The sequence below is a fragment of the Miniopterus schreibersii genome (assembly GCF_964146895.1).
Source record: "Miniopterus schreibersii genome assembly, chromosome: 1".
Taxonomy (NCBI): Eukaryota; Metazoa; Chordata; class Mammalia; order Chiroptera; family Miniopteridae; genus Miniopterus; species Miniopterus schreibersii.
In genome coordinates this window covers 136,531,873-136,549,248 of record NC_138101.1, presented here as the reverse complement: position 1 = coordinate 136,549,248, position 17,376 = coordinate 136,531,873, and the positions used below count along the sequence as shown (strand labels likewise).

General features: G+C 34.8%; 1 protein-coding gene and 1 pseudogene across 3 annotated transcripts in view; one reads left to right on the top strand and one right to left on the bottom strand.

Annotated features, from left to right (window-relative positions):
- LOC308546626 (olfactory receptor 4F3/4F16/4F29-like) overlaps positions 1-17,376 on the top strand; it is a gene marked incomplete at both ends in the record, with an annotated part of 168,970 nt that overhangs the window by 42,360 nt on the left and 109,234 nt on the right. The window lies entirely within an intron of this gene.
- On the bottom strand, positions 9,459-10,394 carry LOC308546612 (olfactory receptor 4F15-like; annotated as a pseudogene). The gene has a single exon. The product of its transcript is annotated as an olfactory receptor 4F15-like (transcript).

Below are 17,376 nucleotides of genomic sequence, written 5' to 3'. Positions count from 1 at the left end.
AAATCGAGTCCGTGGCTGGGAGCGGGGGCGCTCTGCTTCTTCTCGCAGGGCCGCCATCTTCCCAGCCGCCGTTGTTGAGTTAACTTTTATGAAGGGTGTAAGGTCTAAGTCTAGATTCACTTTAATTGCATATGGATGTCCAGTTCCAATACCATTTGTTGAAGAGACTATTTTTGCTCCATTGTATTGCTTTGCTTCTTTGCAAAAGATCAGTTGACTACATTTTTGGGGGTCTCTTTCCAGGTTCTCTATTCTGTTCCATCGATCTATTTGCCTATTTTAAAATTTTTGTGAATAACACATTGTCTTGATGATTATAGCTTTATAGTAAGTCTTGTTGTCAGGTAATGCCAGTCCTCCAACTTTGCTCTTCTTCAATATTGTGTTGGCTATTCTGAATCTTTTGCCTTGCAGTATAAACTTAATAAATCAGTTTGTCAATATCCTTAAAATAACTTGCTGGGATTTTTATTGGGATTGGGTTGAATCTATAGTGCAGTTTGGAAGAACTGACCTCTTGACATATTGAGTCTTCCCATCCATGAATATGAAATATCTCACCATTTATTTAGCTCTTTTTTAATTTAATTAAGCAATTTGGCAGTTTCCCTCACATAAATTTGTACATATTTCATGTTTTGTTAGACTTATATGTAAGTATTTTATTTAATTGGGTGCTAATGTAAATGGTATTTTGTTTTTAACTTCAAATTCCACTTGTTCATTGTTGGTATATAGGATGTAATTGACTTTTGTATATTAACCTTGTATCTTGGAATCTTATATATTATTAGTTCTAGGAGTTTTTGTTGCTTCTTTCAGATTTTCTACATTGATAGTCATGTCATCTGGAAAGATAGTTTTATGTCTTCTTTCCGATCTGTACACCTTTTATTTCCTTTACTTGCCTTATTGCATTAACAAGGACTTCAGTACAATGTTGAAAGGAATGGTGAGAGGAAATATTTTTACCTAGTAGCTGATATTAGTGAGAAAGCTTTGAGTTTCCCACCATTAAGTATAATGTTATCTGTAGAGTTGTTGTTGTTTTTGTCAATAGTCTTTATCAAGTTGAGAAAGTTTCCCTCTGTTCCTAGTTTATTAGGATTTTAAAATCATAAATGGTTGTTGAATTTTGTCAAATTATCTATCTGCATTTACTGATAAGATCATGTAATTTTTCTTTTTTAGCTTGTTGGTGTGATAGATTACATCATCTGATTTTCAACTGTTGAACCAGCCTTGAATAGCTGAGGTAAATTCCATTTCACTATTTTGTATAATTTTTAAAAATACTTTGGGGGTTCAATTCACTAATATTCTTTTGAAGATGTTTGCAGCAGTCTCTGGAGAGATATGGGTCAATAGTTTCCTTTTCTTGTAATATCTTTGTCTGGTTTGGTATTAGGGTAATGTTGGCCTCATAGATTGAGTTAGCATTTTCTCTGCTTCTATTTTTGAAAAAGATTGTAGAGAATTGGTATAATTTTAAAAAAAATGTTTGGTAGAATTCATCAGTGAACTCATATGGAGCTTTCTGTTTTGGCAGGTTATTAATTATTAACTCAGTTTCTTTAATAGATATAGGCCTGTTCAGATGATCTCTTTCTTATGTGAATTTTGTCAAATTGTGTCTTTTAACAAGTTGGTTCATTTCATCTAGGTTATCAAATTTTTGAGCATAAAATTGTTCATAGTATTCTTTTATTATCCTTTTAATACCCATGGGATCTGCAGTGATGGCCTCTTTTTCATTTCTGATATTAGCAATTTCTGTCCTCTCCCTTTTTTCTTACTTACCTTTGCTAGAGGCTTATCAACTTTATTGATCTTTTCAAAGAAAAAGATTTTGGTTTCATTGATTTTTCTTTGTTGACTTTGTTTCCAGTTTCATTGATTTCTGATGTTTATCATTTCTTTTCTTCTGCTTGCTTTAGGGTTAACTTGCTCTTTTTTTTTTTTCGGTTTCCTAAGTGGAAACTTAGATTTTTAAATTCTAGATATTGCTTTTTAAAATATATGCATCCAATGCTATAAATTTCCCTCTAAGCACTGTTTTCACTGCATCCCACAAATTTTTAATAAGTGTGTCTTCATTTTCATTTTGTTCAAAATGTTTTTAAATTTCTCTTGAGATTTCTGGTTTGACCTGCGTGTTATTTAGAAGTTTGCTGTTTGATATCTATGTATTTTGGGGCTTTCTAGTTATCCCTCTGTTATTGATTTCTAGTGTTATTCCATTATGATCTGAAAGCATTGTATGATTTTCATTCATTTAACTGTGTTAAATATTAGGCAAAAATATATCTGATCTCAAAAAGATGCAGCTTTATTTTTTTAAAAAAACAAAAATTTTTCCAATGGTTACTTCCCAAGGGATTGAAGGATTTCCCTTTAGATTATATCATAAGAAGTCAGCATCCTGGTCTACTGTCCAATAAAACTTATCAGGGGAAAAAAAATTGCAAAACTTCACTCAGGGGAAGGCTAAAATAATATGCTTGCCCAAACAATGAGCGGTGACATGAGAGCCTTGGTTCCTAAGCTTCACAGTTGATCTAATTTGCATCCTTACTGATGGCAGTGTATGCTTCAATTATAAATGTTTAAAAGAGGATTTTTAACACAGGGAAAACTTAGAGAAGACTAGTTCTGGGAGATTTTTTGAATTACTTAAAAAAATAAAGGGTTATTTCCATATTTGGCTATGTGGATAAAAGGAATCAATGTTCAATTAAAGATTTAATTGTTCATAAATAAATAAATAAATAAATAAATAAATAAGTAACTAAATTTAAGGTGTTTTATGGCCCCAAATGTGGTCTATCTTGGTGAATGCTGTGTGTGAGCTTGAGAAGAATTTGTATTTTGTAGTTGTTGGATGAAGAGTCTACAAATGTCAATTATATCCAGTTGATTGATGGTGTGGTTGAGTTTATGTCCTTACTGATTTTCTGCCTGCCAGATCTGTCTATTTCTGATAAAGAAGTGAAGTCTCCAACTATGAGAGTTGATTCATCTTTTTCTCTTTGCAGTTCTATCAGTTTTGGCCTCACGTAGTTTGCTGCTCTGTTTTTAGGTGTACACCCTTTTGGAATTGCTGTGAAAGCTTGGAGCATTGACCCCTTTATTATTATATAATGGCCTTCTTTATCTCTGATAACTCTCCTTACTTCGAAGTGTGGTATATTTTTCTTTATCCATTTACTTTTAAACTCTATGTGACTTTATACTTAAAGTAGGTTTCTTATAGATAACATATAGTTGGGTCATGTTTTTTGATCCACTCTGATAATTTCTGTCTTTTGGTTTGTACATTTAGACTATTGACATTCAGAGTTACTATTTGTATAGTGAATTAATATCTAGCATATTTATTAGTTTTCTATTTTTTGTCCTTGCTCTTTGTTTCTATTTTTGTTTTCTACTCTGTTCTGCCTTCTATATTTTTAATGGAGCATTTGATATAATTCCATTTTTCCTTCTTTCTTAGCATATCATTTATACTGCTTTTAAACTTTTTAGTGATTATCCTGGAGTTGGCTATACACATTTACAATAAGTCCAAGTCCACATTCAAATTAAACTCTACCACTTTATAGCTAGTGTGAGTACCTTATCATAACAAGATAATCTCAATTCCTTTCTCTCACCTTTTTTTTTTTTTTTTAATCATTGGTGTCATTCATTTCATTTATATGTAAGTACACATAATTTATATATATAAATAATATATATTCACATACAGGTCTACTGAAAATAACTTTCCTCAAATTTTGTTTAACTGAGAATGTTTTTATTTTTCCTTTACTTTTGAAGAATAATTTCATGAGGTACAGAAATCTAGGTTAGCTTTCTTCCATACCAACACTAAATATTTTACTCTACTCTCTTGATTCTTGTATCGTTTCTGAGGAGAAGCTGGATGTAGTTCTTATCTTTGTTTCTCTATAGGTAAGGTTATTGTTTTCCTCTGACTTTTTTCAAAAATTTTTTAAATATTTGATTTTCTGTAATTTGAATATAATATGCCCAGGTGTAGTCCCCCATCTCCCCTGCATTTATCCTGCTTAGTGTTCTCTGAGCTTCCTGTGGTTTGGTACCTGACATTAATTTTAGGGAAATTCTCAGTCATTATTGTCTTAAATATTATTCCTGTCCTTTTCTCTCATTCTTCTCCTCCTGGTATTCCCATTACAAATGTTAAACCTTTTGTAGTTGTCCCACAGATCTTGGATATTTTGTTCTGTTTGTTTTTGTTTTTTGTTCTCTTTGCTATTTGGTTTGCAAGGATTCTATTGATGTATCATCTAGCTCAGAGATTTCTTTCCTCACCCATGTCTAATCTAATGATAAACCCGTCAACGACATTCTTCATTTCTGCAACAATGTTTTTTTATCTCTAGCATTTCTTTTTGGTTCTCTTTTAGGATTTCCACCTCTCTTCTTGCATTGCCCACTTGTTTTTGCATGCTGTCTACTTTACTTATTAGAGCCCTTGACATATTAATCATAGTTGTTTTAAATTCCGAGTCTTATAATTTCAACATCCCTGTTTTGTCTTCTTCTGATGCTTGCTCTCTCTCTTCATATTGTGTTTTTGCCTTTTGGTATGCCTACTGATTTTTTCTTGATATCTGGACATGGTTTACTGAGTAAAAGGAATTGCTGTAAATAGGTTTTTAGTAATGTGGCGGTAAGGCATGGGTGAAAAGGAAATGTCCTATAGTTCTCTGATTAGGTCTTAGTCTTTTAGTGAGCCTAGGCCTCTGTACAATGAACTTAACAAATGTTTTTCAGTTTTTTCCTCCCTCTTTAGATGCTACAGGATGGCTAGAGTGAGCTGGAGTTGGGTATCTCTCTTCTCCCACATGGAGACTAGAGCTGGCTAGAGTTGGGTATTTTCCTTTTCCAGGTCAGTGAGGCTCTGATAATAAATACCACAATAGGTTAGGTTCTGGTTAAATAGTTTCCTTTGAGGGCAGGGCTTGTTAAGATGGCAGAGGGCTCTGGTATATTTCAAAATAGTTCCTTTTTCCCTCCTTCTGCCAGAATCCCAAGGTTTATTCCCCCCCACCCCCCACAAATATTTACTGTTGGAATCTGGTCAACATCCTGGAAGTAAATCTCACAATATTGATAAAACCCCCATGACTGCATTCCCCTGGAATATTTTTAACTTTCAGAATTGTCTGCACTGAGCCACCAGCAATTCATCAATGGTAGTTCAGTTTCCTTTTGTTTGTTTCTGTTCCAGTAAGCCACATTAAACTGTATTTGCATGTCTGTCTCTCTAATTTTGGGGCCATCAGTTTGCCCTGTGTCTTCTCCTTTCTGACGAACCCAAGGAGAGTTATTGATTTTTCACACTGTCCAGCTTTTTACTTGTTAGGATGAGTAGCAACTTCCAAACTCCTTACATGTGGAGCCCAAAACCAGAAGTCTTTTTTTCAACAAATTTAAAATTAGTGTAGTAAAATACAGTCTTTACCCCCCATGTTTTGTGCTTGTGTTGCCTTGCTTAAAATTGCACACTTTATGCCACAATTCTATACATTTCATCTACATTTTCAAAAGTTGTTTTGTATGTAATTTAAAAATGTTTTGATCAAGTTAACTTATTTTTGATATGTATGTATCTAATTTCTGTGTGTGTAAAGACCCAAATTTTTGAGTGCTCCACCCAAGGTCAGTGATTGTGGTATTGGAGAGTGTCTTGGCACAGGGATCCTGGCACTGTCCCCCACAGCTTCTTCCCTGGAGCCATGAGCCCCAGACCCTCCTCAATGACTCTAGTCCATTGTGCCCCCTCCTCCAGAACCCAGGGAACTGAAAAAGATTACTGTCCACAATGACCAAGAAGCCCAGTGCAAAAACCAAGATGGCAATGAGGCATCTTGCAAAAAGGACAATGTGCTCCCTGGCCAGTGTGGCTCAGCTGGTTGGAGTGTTGTTCAGTGCACCACAAGGTCTCAGGTTTGATTCTGGTCAGGGCACATACCCAGGTTGCTGGTTGCATCCCTGGTCAGGGCTTGTATTGGAGGCAAATGATTGATCTTTCTTGCAGTGATGTTTCTCTCTCACATTGATGCTTCTCTGTCTTCTCTCTTCCTCTCTCTAAAATCAATTTTAAAAAACCATATCCATGGGTGAAGACGATAAAAAAGGACCATGTGCAAAAGGGCTGAATGCAAGATTGCCCAGTAAAACAGTAGAATAACTATGCATGATTAAAATAATTTAACCACGCCATGCCACATCCTATAAATACAGAAGGCTTCTCCTCAGTTGGATAAGGTCCTGTTAGAGCATGAGCTCACCTTCCTCCATTCCTGGATCAAAGAATAAATATTCTGCCCTGCTTTACTGAACTCAGTCTTGTTCTATTGGCATGCATGTTACTGGACAGAAGGATCTTGGTTTGGGTCCCTCATCTGGGAGGGTCAGTAAGATAGTGTTTATATGGTTTAAACACAAATATTACTCTAAATTAAATTATTTCATGTTAATGAAGTACTATAATAAATAACATAAAAAACAAACAAAAAACAACATTTTTATTTGTTCAAATGCTTGATTATTTATTATATGGATTTATTCACCTCTGTTTTGATAATACACCTTTATTACAGAATAGAACTTAGCTCTCATCTGAGCTTTCTTTGCTATTCTAATTACTGTATTTTATGAGTGTACATTCAACAGCACATACTTTTGGAGGTTATATTTCATTTATTTTGCCCTTTTCAAACCATATGAGTCAACATTTCTATTTTATGTGTTTAAAGAAAGAAAAAATAGCAATGAACCTAGCACTCTGCTGGGAATTATCAAATGACTCTATTCTATGATATTTGTCCTAAAAAATGTGGGTCAGTTTTATAATTTCTTCACAACCATGGGATTGTCACTTTGTCATGTTGAGATGTGATATAATTGTTCTTTTAGCCAGAAGAAAGCAGGAATAAAGACATGTGTACTTATCATATTGTAGTCCAAGAATAGTGTTAAGTAGCAGAGTTGATTACCTGGCTCACCCACTCCAGTGCTTGCACAATGGGCCCTTGAATGGAATATTTATGAATGTCAAGGATGAAGTCTTTCCATGGGTTCTTTCAGCAAGGTCTCTTCTCATTAAAGCAGTCCTAGCTATATCCACTGTTGAATGTTTGACCTTTCGAGGATGGATGCTCACACATGGATGCTCAACACTTGATATGGTTTCATTTGTTGAGGCATTCATGTCAGCAACCTGATGGCAGGTTGTTTACATTGGATATCCCTTCCTTGCTGGAAAAACAATGAATTGTTCTTACTGAAGATAAATGTTCTTTCCAGGTATGGTTTGACAGTAGTACCTTGGCCATAAAATGATCCAGAGGTACACAGAATGCCTAATATTCTCATAATATTGTTTAGGACTATAGGAATGTCTTTACAGCAAAGAAAGTGCAACAAAGGGCACACAACCAAGTGACCTACTGGTGCTTGTATCCAACAGAAGCTGTCAGTCTGATAAAACATGGGAATAGCCTTGTAAGGGTGCAAATATGTGCCAGTTTGCAGGTGACACTTTGTGCTTTAATGTAGACATATATTTCGAACCAATGGACATTATTAGGTATTGTGTTCTAGAATGCATAGGTCTCAAAACCAAGGGCAGGTGATCAGCGTGACTTCATTCTCCATCACTTCCTTGGAGAATCTGAGCTTTCTGACCTACATCTTTGACCTCTGCTGGGCTGGGGAGAATGCTTCTTTTGGGGACAGAGTAAGCATTACAATAAACAAAATTTTAGTAGCTCCCTGGCCATTTTGGTTTCCTTGTATTTATAGATCAGCAGACAAATAAAAAGTTATTTTCATGCCAGCAATAATTAACTTTCATTATCATGAAAAAATAGAATTGCTGATAACTTGCATCAACTATGATTGATAACTGTAAATGGGCAATTGCAACAATTACAGCCTGACAGGAACATGATAATCATGGACTGACTCATACTGCTCAGATAGAAAAATATGGATCTGAGCAAGGGATCTAGATGAGCAGGAATGTTAGATAAATGTGAGGAAAATCTAGAATGGGTTGTGGAGGAAAGAATGATGAATATAATCCTGAGAACATGTGCATTGACATGAGCCATAAGCACTTGTTCTATTAACATTCCTGTGTTTGAAGAATCAATGATGGAATGAACTGCTATGGAGATAAATGTCTCGAGCATGGGAAGATGTGGAATTATCAAATGACTCTAGCCTATGATATTTGCTCTTGGTACACCACACACATCCCCCTAGAACTTAGTATTTCCAAGAATGTAGATTCTTTTATACCATAAGCTCCAGAGATTTTCACCTGAGGACCTCTTTGGATATCAGAGGTGTTCAACCCACTATGTAGGGAAGCCTGAAACTCCCATGGAATTAATGCCTCAGAGCTACACTAATACAAAATGCATAACCCATGGACACACAGTGTGGTGAAGGCCTGGCGTGGGGGGTGGATGTGGGTACAAGGGGTCAATGGGGAGAAAAAGTGGACATCTGAAATTCTTTCAACAATAAAGATAAATTTTTAAAAATTGTAAGAGTTAGTAAAAAAACATAAGTAAATTTGGAAGAAAAAGAAAAGATTTAGAGAGGAAAGAAAAAGGAGACTTGCTTTTTCACTACACTCTTTCCTCTTCCCAGTCTTATCTTAAATGGTTTTGAATAAAGAGGTTGGATAAAGTGATTTCTGAAGTCCCTTTATCTTAGTATTGTAGATTTCTAGAATGCTTAAACTACCTAAGAGAAAGAAAGTTATATACTTGGAAAAGAAAATACATGACTTTCTTGCCTCTCAAGTGAGACAACAGTAATTCATAGAATCTGTATGTTCTCTTAGAGAGCCACAGCAGGACTGCACCGCAGCTGTTCACAGTAGTAGGATATCAGTTAACACAGACACTATTGGCATCCTCTCCTTCCTTGTATCATGGCCCCATTGCTGAACCAGTCTTCTAGGAATTCCTTCCAAATAAACTATTTGCATTCAGATTTTTGTTTCTGGATCTTCTTTTAGGTAATAATTAAAGCCATTGGACCTACATATATAACAATTCAATGTGATGATTTTTGACATTCACTACAAGTTTACAGGTTATTTTAGACCTTATGAATAGTAGAAATGATGCTATTATATCATTTTATTTGCAAAATAACAAAAAATTCAAAATTAAAATGTCCTCTTTCAAATCATGCTGTTCTCTGTAAGAATATAAATTCTTAGCATGATGGACTTAGTTTTCTCATGATGGTAATGGTAATAGTCTTATATTCCACAGATATAGTAACAGATTTAGGATGGCAGATGATGAGTTTGTTATGGATATGTTAAATTTGAGGTGCCTAAGTGGAGATGGGCCAGCATGGAGTTGAATGTATAGTTTTAAAACTCCCAAAAATATATATGGTCAACAAAATCTGAAATAAGATATCTTTTTGTGCAATCTTTTTATTGCTACCTTTATGTCTTTGTTCCTTAATGTATAGATGGCAGGATTCAAGACAGGTGTAATAGCAAAGTCAACAATGAACAGGTTTTTATCGAGTGATGGTGGGGGAGAAGGCCAGATATAAAGAAATATGCATGGAGTGAAAAACAAAAAAACCACAGTGATATGAGATGACAAAGTGAAAAATGCCTTAGATAAGTCTCCTGAAGAACACTTCCAGATGGTGACCAAAATGAAGGAATAGGAAAGGATTAGCAGGACGAAAGTGGCCATAGTCATGAAGCCACTGTTGGCAGTAACAATAAACTCAAGCTTGGCTCCACCTGTGCATGCAAGTTTTATAATCTTAGGAAAGTCACACTAAAAGCTGTCAACTTTGTTAGGCCCACAGAAAGGCAAGTTTATAACAAAAAAAACCTGAGACATAGCATGGATCACCCCAGTTACCCAGCCAGTGATTACAAATGAAACACACACTTTAGAATTCATGATTTTCAAGTATTGAAGTGGCTTAAAGATTGCTGTGCACCTATCAAATGCCATGGCTCTGAGTAAAACCATCGCCACTCCTCCTATGATGTGAATGAAACATATCTGTGTCATGCAACTTTGAAAAGAGATTACTTTGTATTCATTTAAAAGATCTGTGATTATCTTGGGAATTGCAGTAGAGGAAAGGCCCATGTCAATGAGGGACAGGTTGGCCAGCAGGAAGTACATAGGAGAATGTAAATGAGAATCAAAAATTACCAAAAACAAAATAAAAAGGTTCCCCAAGATGACCCCTAAATAGAGCAAAGAACATATCAAGATGAGAAGAAGTTTTTTGTCTCAAGAACAAGAAAGGGCCAGTAACACAAATTCACTGACCACAGAGTCATTTAGTCCACCCATTGACTGGGTCAGAAGAGCTGATTTTCAAGTGACCTGGGGATAAAAATTAAAAAGAATAAGTATTACTGGCACAAACATAGATTTCCTATTTTCCTTGCTAATTAAATTAGATATAATTGATTGATAAGATGAAAATAGAAAAATGGGAAGAAATTAGGTTAGCAAAAATTTATTATATAAGAGGAATATCAAAGGGGGAAATGTGATAGTAAATATTTCATATAGAGCCAAGAGGGGTGACTTTAATTTTTATCCCATAGTTAAACCTCTTCTGTATTTTTCTCAAAGATTTTTGAATCATTTTTCCAGCCATTGCCCTAAGTGTTCTCACACCAAATAAATGTCATCTCTTTGTAACACCACTGTTAATACTTTCATATTAATTCTATATTCTCTTACCTGCACCTTAGCCCATTAATATTCTCTTACTTCACTGGGCCTATAGAGATCATGAGGACAAAAGTACTTGAACATATCCCATCACTCTCTACCTCGGTCTTTTAAAATTTAAATAGAACTAGGTGCACAGGACTTAATAATACTTGGTTTATTACATTTCACCTTTGGTCCATGACCACTTTTTAAAAAATTTATTTTTCAGTTATAGTTGATATACAGTGGTACCTCAGTTTTCGAAAGTCTTCATTGGCCAACATTTCAGTTTACGAAACGCCATATACCTGGAAGTAAATGCTTAGGTTTTTGAACCTGCCTCGGAAGTCGAACATGCCACATGGCTTCTGCTGAGTGCAAGATCTTGAGGCCTAGCTGTCGGCTGTTAATCCCTCGGTTTTCAAAAGTTTCAGAACTCGAATGGTTTTCCAAAATGGATTACATTGAAAAACCGAGGTAACACTGTACAATATTATATTATTTCAGGTATACAACATAGTAATTAGATTAATTAATGACAAACTAAAAATAAATTAAAATTTTGTATATCTGAGAGTAAAGGTTAGTAAATATAACTATGATATTTAATAGTTAATATCAATTATAATGATCACAGGTAACATTTGAGTGTCTTTTACTTCAGGGCATTGTGTTAAGAGTATCACCTCTTTCAAACCTCTTAACAACTCCATAAAATAAGTCCAGTTTTATTATCTCCATTTCACAAATGGAGAAACTGAGCTTCAGAAAGATGAAGAGGCAAAGCCAGGACCTGCAGTATTCAGAGCTGTAGGACTAATCACTGCTCTATGCTCTTCAAGGCCAGCGCCTCCAAGTAAACTCTAGATCTCTCCAAGAATCTGGAAGCATCAATCAACTTTTCCCTTCATCTCAACTTTTCACTTCCCTTGATCTGTTACACATAGAATCTCTCCTTCAAAAATCAAATCTATCAAGGACAGAATGGGGAGATTTCTTCTGATTTTCCCTTTTACTCTCAACTTCTTTCCAAGTAAGCTTAACTTACACATTCTGTTTATTGAACAAGCCAAAACAAGCTAGCTTCCAACTCCAGAAAATGTTTTAGAAAAGTCACCACCACACAGTATTCTACATATAAAAAATCACATATAATAATCACTTCTCACTCTTAGTTCCTCTTCAAGTTTGATACTGTTGACCATCCATTGTTTATGAAACTTCTCTGACATGGGCTGCTATATATGTTGCCTATCTCAAAGCCTTTCCTTCTTGATTTCTTGCTATCAGAACACCTATCTGCTTAGGTATTTGGTAGAGATGTTCTCAATTTTGGGAGAGGGTAGGCCCTTATCCTAGTCCCTAGATGAAACATGATAATCCAATTTAACTTGGCTGCAGATTGGTTTAAGAGGGGAATGTAACCTAGATTTGATTAATGTGATATAGAAGAGTCTTCAGTGGAAGGTCTTCTTTCTCAGATTAAAACACATAGCTTAACATGGAGAAAACTCTTTTCCTGGATCACTGCTTCTTGCATTCAGTACTGATAATGTGCCTAAAGTGCAGAGACCACAAGAGTTTGAAGTTAATGTGTTAAACGTGCTAATATGAACAGATAGAGGAAAATCTGTCTAAAAGGTTCTTAACTGATATCAACAAAGGTATACCTTCTGACATCTTGTAATGTTGAAAAGGTAAAACCTAGTTTGTTTAAGAGAGTATAAATAAGGCATTGCTTACATTGTTACTTGCAGCTGAATGCATTCCTAATATTTGTATAAGAGAGGTCTCTTAAATTTTCTCCTATATTTCTCACTTTTTTGTGTGTCTTTCACTGATACATGGATTTTTAAATTTTTTTTTTTTTACTGCTTATCTTTGATTGTTGATGAGACTCAGGAGTCTATTCTAAAATCTTTGTTCATTGCAAACATGCTTTATTGTTTTAACCACTCCCCCACTCATTGAAGATTTCTATATCTAAAGCTCTAGCCCCAGACTCCAGCATAATATTTCCAAGACTGTAGTAGAATACATACGTGGAAACTGCTCAAGGATCTCAAAGGTAAAATGCTCAAGGCTGACCTCATGATTTTATCATCTTTCTAAATACCTTAAGAAGTACCATGACCATTCTATCAGAGGCACAACCCAGGAACATATGTGGCACCCTTGTCTCCTCTTCCACCTTATATCCCAGAAAGAAAATTATATATCTTGAATATTTCTCAGTTTTGTTTCCTCCTCTTTATTTCCACTGTCAATATTTATTTCAGGTCTATATACTTTCTCATCTTAATGACTGAAAAGCCTTCTGAATGACCTCTCTGCCTCCAATCTTACCTAAGTCTAGCTCTTTCTATATTCTGCTTTCAGATCTATCTAAAGATCAAATATGATCACATTACTCTCCTATTTAAGCTTTTGCTTCTATCTTCAAAAATATTTAAAATTCAAAAGCATATAACATAAAATCCTTATGAACTGAACACTTTACCATATTTTTTCACATTTCTATGCCTTTGCATATTCTTTCATCAGTGCTGTTTCTAGTCATTGCAAAGCATAACTGTCTGGTTTTAAGTTCTGGTAGACATTGGTTGCCATCCCAACTCTGCCATTTATGAGCAATATAAACTAAATCAGGCTACCAAAAGATGCTGGTGGTATTTCTTTGTCTATAAAATGGGAGAAGTATAATTTAATTCTCCTGATGTTGTGAGGACTTGAGATGATATAGGTAAAACTTTCTGATACAATGCTCCTTCCCCTTTCTCTTTATCCTTCAAGACAAGGTTAAATATCACCTGCTCTGAGGTGTTCATTGAAGACCCTAAGCAGAGTAAATATCTTCCCTCTACGAACTAGTGTTGTATCTTTTACATTCTTTGTAATAAAGTGTATTATACTTTTTGCATGTTCTTCATTTTCAACTATGTTCTTTTTGAGAAAAGGAGCTTTTAGCCAGCTTAGTATATACCAATACTTGGCACAAAGGGCCCTAGAAGCCCCTGTGTAAGATTTGGTGGATAACTTTGGGAATTGAACTCATTGGCACCTGCATGCTGACTGGAGACGTCAATCTGGAAGTGGACAACTTTCTTGTCATATAACTGTCTTCTCAGAGTGACTTCAACACCTCACATTTCCAATTAGATCCTAAATCTAATACAATAAAGCTAGAAAAATTACAAATTTTCCCCTTTCCTATGCCTTAACCATAACGTGTATAGACATTATAGAGTATCTGGTAATTGCCTAAAATTATGGTGGAGTATTAACATAAAGAGTGCTATAGAAATAATACTAAACAGGAAAGCATCACCAGATAATTGGAAAAACTCAGTATTTCAAAAGAACACTACAGTTTTCATAATCAAAGACCCCAGGGAAAGTAATTTGCTACATGAATAAGAAAGAGAACTTTTAAATATACTTGAATTTATGTCTACAAGATTTTTTGCTACACATTAAATAAATTAGAACACATAAACTAACCTGAAAAAATATAATTGGTCATTAAGTTAAAAAAAAGTATGAAACACAAAACACAATATTTAAGTAAATATATATGAAAATATTTAGACTTTACACCATAATGTCTCTAGTTTGTGAGATATTAAGTAATATTATATTTTTCTAAATGTTAACTCTTATTTATTATATTTTTCAAGTAATGTTTATGACATTTATAATTTTTAAAGAAAATTAGAAATTAGTGGAAGGAGTAGAAAAATATCATAATAGCAATTTTGTAAATAGCATTAAAATGTAGTGCCTAAGAGAGTAGATTCTTGGGCCAGGCTACCTGGTTTTGAATCTCCATCTCCTTGATTTATGAGCTATGTGTCCTTGGATGGGTTGCTTCACTTCTCTGTCTCTCAGTTTCCTCATCTGTAAAATAGGGAAAATAATAGTACTTAGCTTATAGTATTGTTCTGAAGATTAAATGAGTTAATACATGGAAAATATCAGAGCATGCTCTGGTACATAATAAGTACTTGGTAAGTATTTTTATGTAATTATAGTGATTTTTATGACTTAGTCCTTCAATTCTGTTGAAACAGAGCTAGCTTACTCTGTCAGATTGTATTCAGTTGCAATGAAATAGTCAAGACTTAGACATAAATTTTATTTACAGAAATCTAATTTCAGAGAGAAAATTTTTTCTGTAGCCCCTTCATGTATGTACTTAATAGAGATAAGGGCTCTTTGAAAATAAATTTACCTCACCATTCAATTGAAATTATGAAAATGAGACCAGAAGGATATAAATAATATGAGTGAAAATCTTTCAGATAAAGAGCATAAACAAAAGAAAATTGGTGATAGAGAAAGGTAAGAAGATTTGGGAACAAAAAGAACCAAAGGGGAAAGGAACACTGTAAACCAGTTGCTAGGAAGCTAGAGAGCAGGTTTCCTATGTACCTTTTCAGGCTCAGATTTCACTCAGCAACATCTTCCAGAGATTGAGACTCACAGAAAGTTAGCACCATTTCTTAAGACAGAGAGTAATAAATAGTTTATACCATCAGGAAGGACATTAATTAGCAGGACTGGATAGCAGGACTGGATATAGTCCATTACTGCTTCTAATGGAAGCAAGGTCTTCTGTGGACACTAGTTTTCCCAAGGGTAAATTATCACAATTTGCAGAAAAGGGTTACCAGAAAATTGAGCAGTTGAGTGTGATGATTAGTAATTTTTTGCTCTGATAATGATAATGTACTCTTTTTTCCAAAATTAAAGATTATACATTTACTTTAGATGTTCATTGAGTTATACAAGTTATATAAACCACCAATAACATCTGTTTGGCACCAATATCAATTTTAAGAAAACTATCACTTTACACCCTCAACTGCTTGTCTCACTTAGAATTTTGAAAAATAACGAATTGATATTTAAACAAATCAAGGGAGTTTCAAAAGTAGTGCAAAATTAGACAGAAAATCTCACTTGGTGTTTTTAACAGCTTTATGGAAGTTTAATGTGTATACTGTAAATGTATCCATTTAAATGTACAATATTCAGTGATTTTTATTTTTATGTTTTAATTTATCTTTATTGTTGAAAGTATTACAGATGTCCCATTTTATCCCCCATTGATCCCCTCCACCCTGCACCTCCCACCCCTCCAGGCCTTCACCACACTATTGTCTGTGTCTATGGGTTATGCATATACGCATATAAGTTCTTAGGTTAATCTCTCAGCACCCACCCACCCACTCCAGCCTTCCCTCTAAGATTCATCAGTCTGTTCCATGCTTCTATGTCTCTGGATCTGTTTTGTTCTTAGGTTTATTTTGTTCATTAGATTCCACATATGAGTAAGATCATGTGATAGTTGCCTTTCTATGACTGGCTTATTTTGCTTAGCATAATACTCTCCAGGTCCCACCATGCTGTCTCAAAGGGTTTAAGGGATCCCTCTTTTTAACATCTGCATAATATTTGAAGGTGTAAATGTCTGAGAAGATGCTTGATATGATTTCAATCTTCTCGAACTTGAAAAGACTTGTTTTGTGTCCTAATGTGGTCTCTGTTTGAGAATGTCCCATGTGCACTTGAGGAGAATACATATTCTGCAGCTTTGGGACAGAATGTTCAGTAAATGTCAATTAAATCCATCTGATCTAGTGTGTCACTTAGAGTCACTGTTTCCTTGTTGATTTTTTATCTGCATGATCTATCCAGTGAAGTCAGTGGGGTGTTAAAATCCCCTACTATGACTGTATTGCTGTCAATCTCTCCTTTAAAGTCCTCAAGAAGGTTTTTGTTTTGTTTTATTTTGTTTTGTTTTTCAGCCTATGTGAGTCATTTGTTCTGAGGTGAGTCCCTTGTAGACACATATATTTGGGTCTTGTTTTCTTATCCATTCAGTTACCCTATGTACTTTGATTGAGGCATTTAATCCATTTACATTTAAGGTTATTGATATGTACTTATCTATTTCCATTATTTCTTAATGGCTATGTTACTCATTCTATTTCAACTTCTTATTAAAGCAGTCAGTCTCTTTGACATTTCTTGCAATGCTTATTTGGTGGTGATAAACTCTCTTAGCCTTTTTTTTTTTTTTGTCTGGGAAGCTCTTTATCTCAGCATCTATTTTGAATGATAGCCTTTCTGTATAGAGTATTCTTGGTTTCAGATCCTTGCTTTTCATTACCTTGAATATCTCATACCATTCCTTCATGCCTGTAGAGTTTCTGATGAAAAGTTAGCTGACAGCCTTATGGGAGCTCCTTTGTAGGTAACAGACTGCTTTTGTCTTGCTGCCTTTAATATTCTCTCTTTGTCTTGAATTCTTGGTAATTATGATGTGTCTGGTCATGGGCCTCTTTGGATTCTTCTCGGTTGGGACTCTCTGTGCCTCCTAAACTTCTGTGACTTTTTCCTTGACCAGGTTAGAGACATTTTCTGCCATTATTTCTTCAAACAGGTTCTCTAACCCTTGCTTACTTTCTACCTTTTTTGGTGCTTCGATGATATGAATATTATTACATTTCATGTTGTCCCACAGTTCTCTTAAACTGTCCTCCTGCTTTTTAATTGGTTTTTCCTTTTCATTCTCCTATTGAGTGTGTTTTTTTTCTACCCTGTC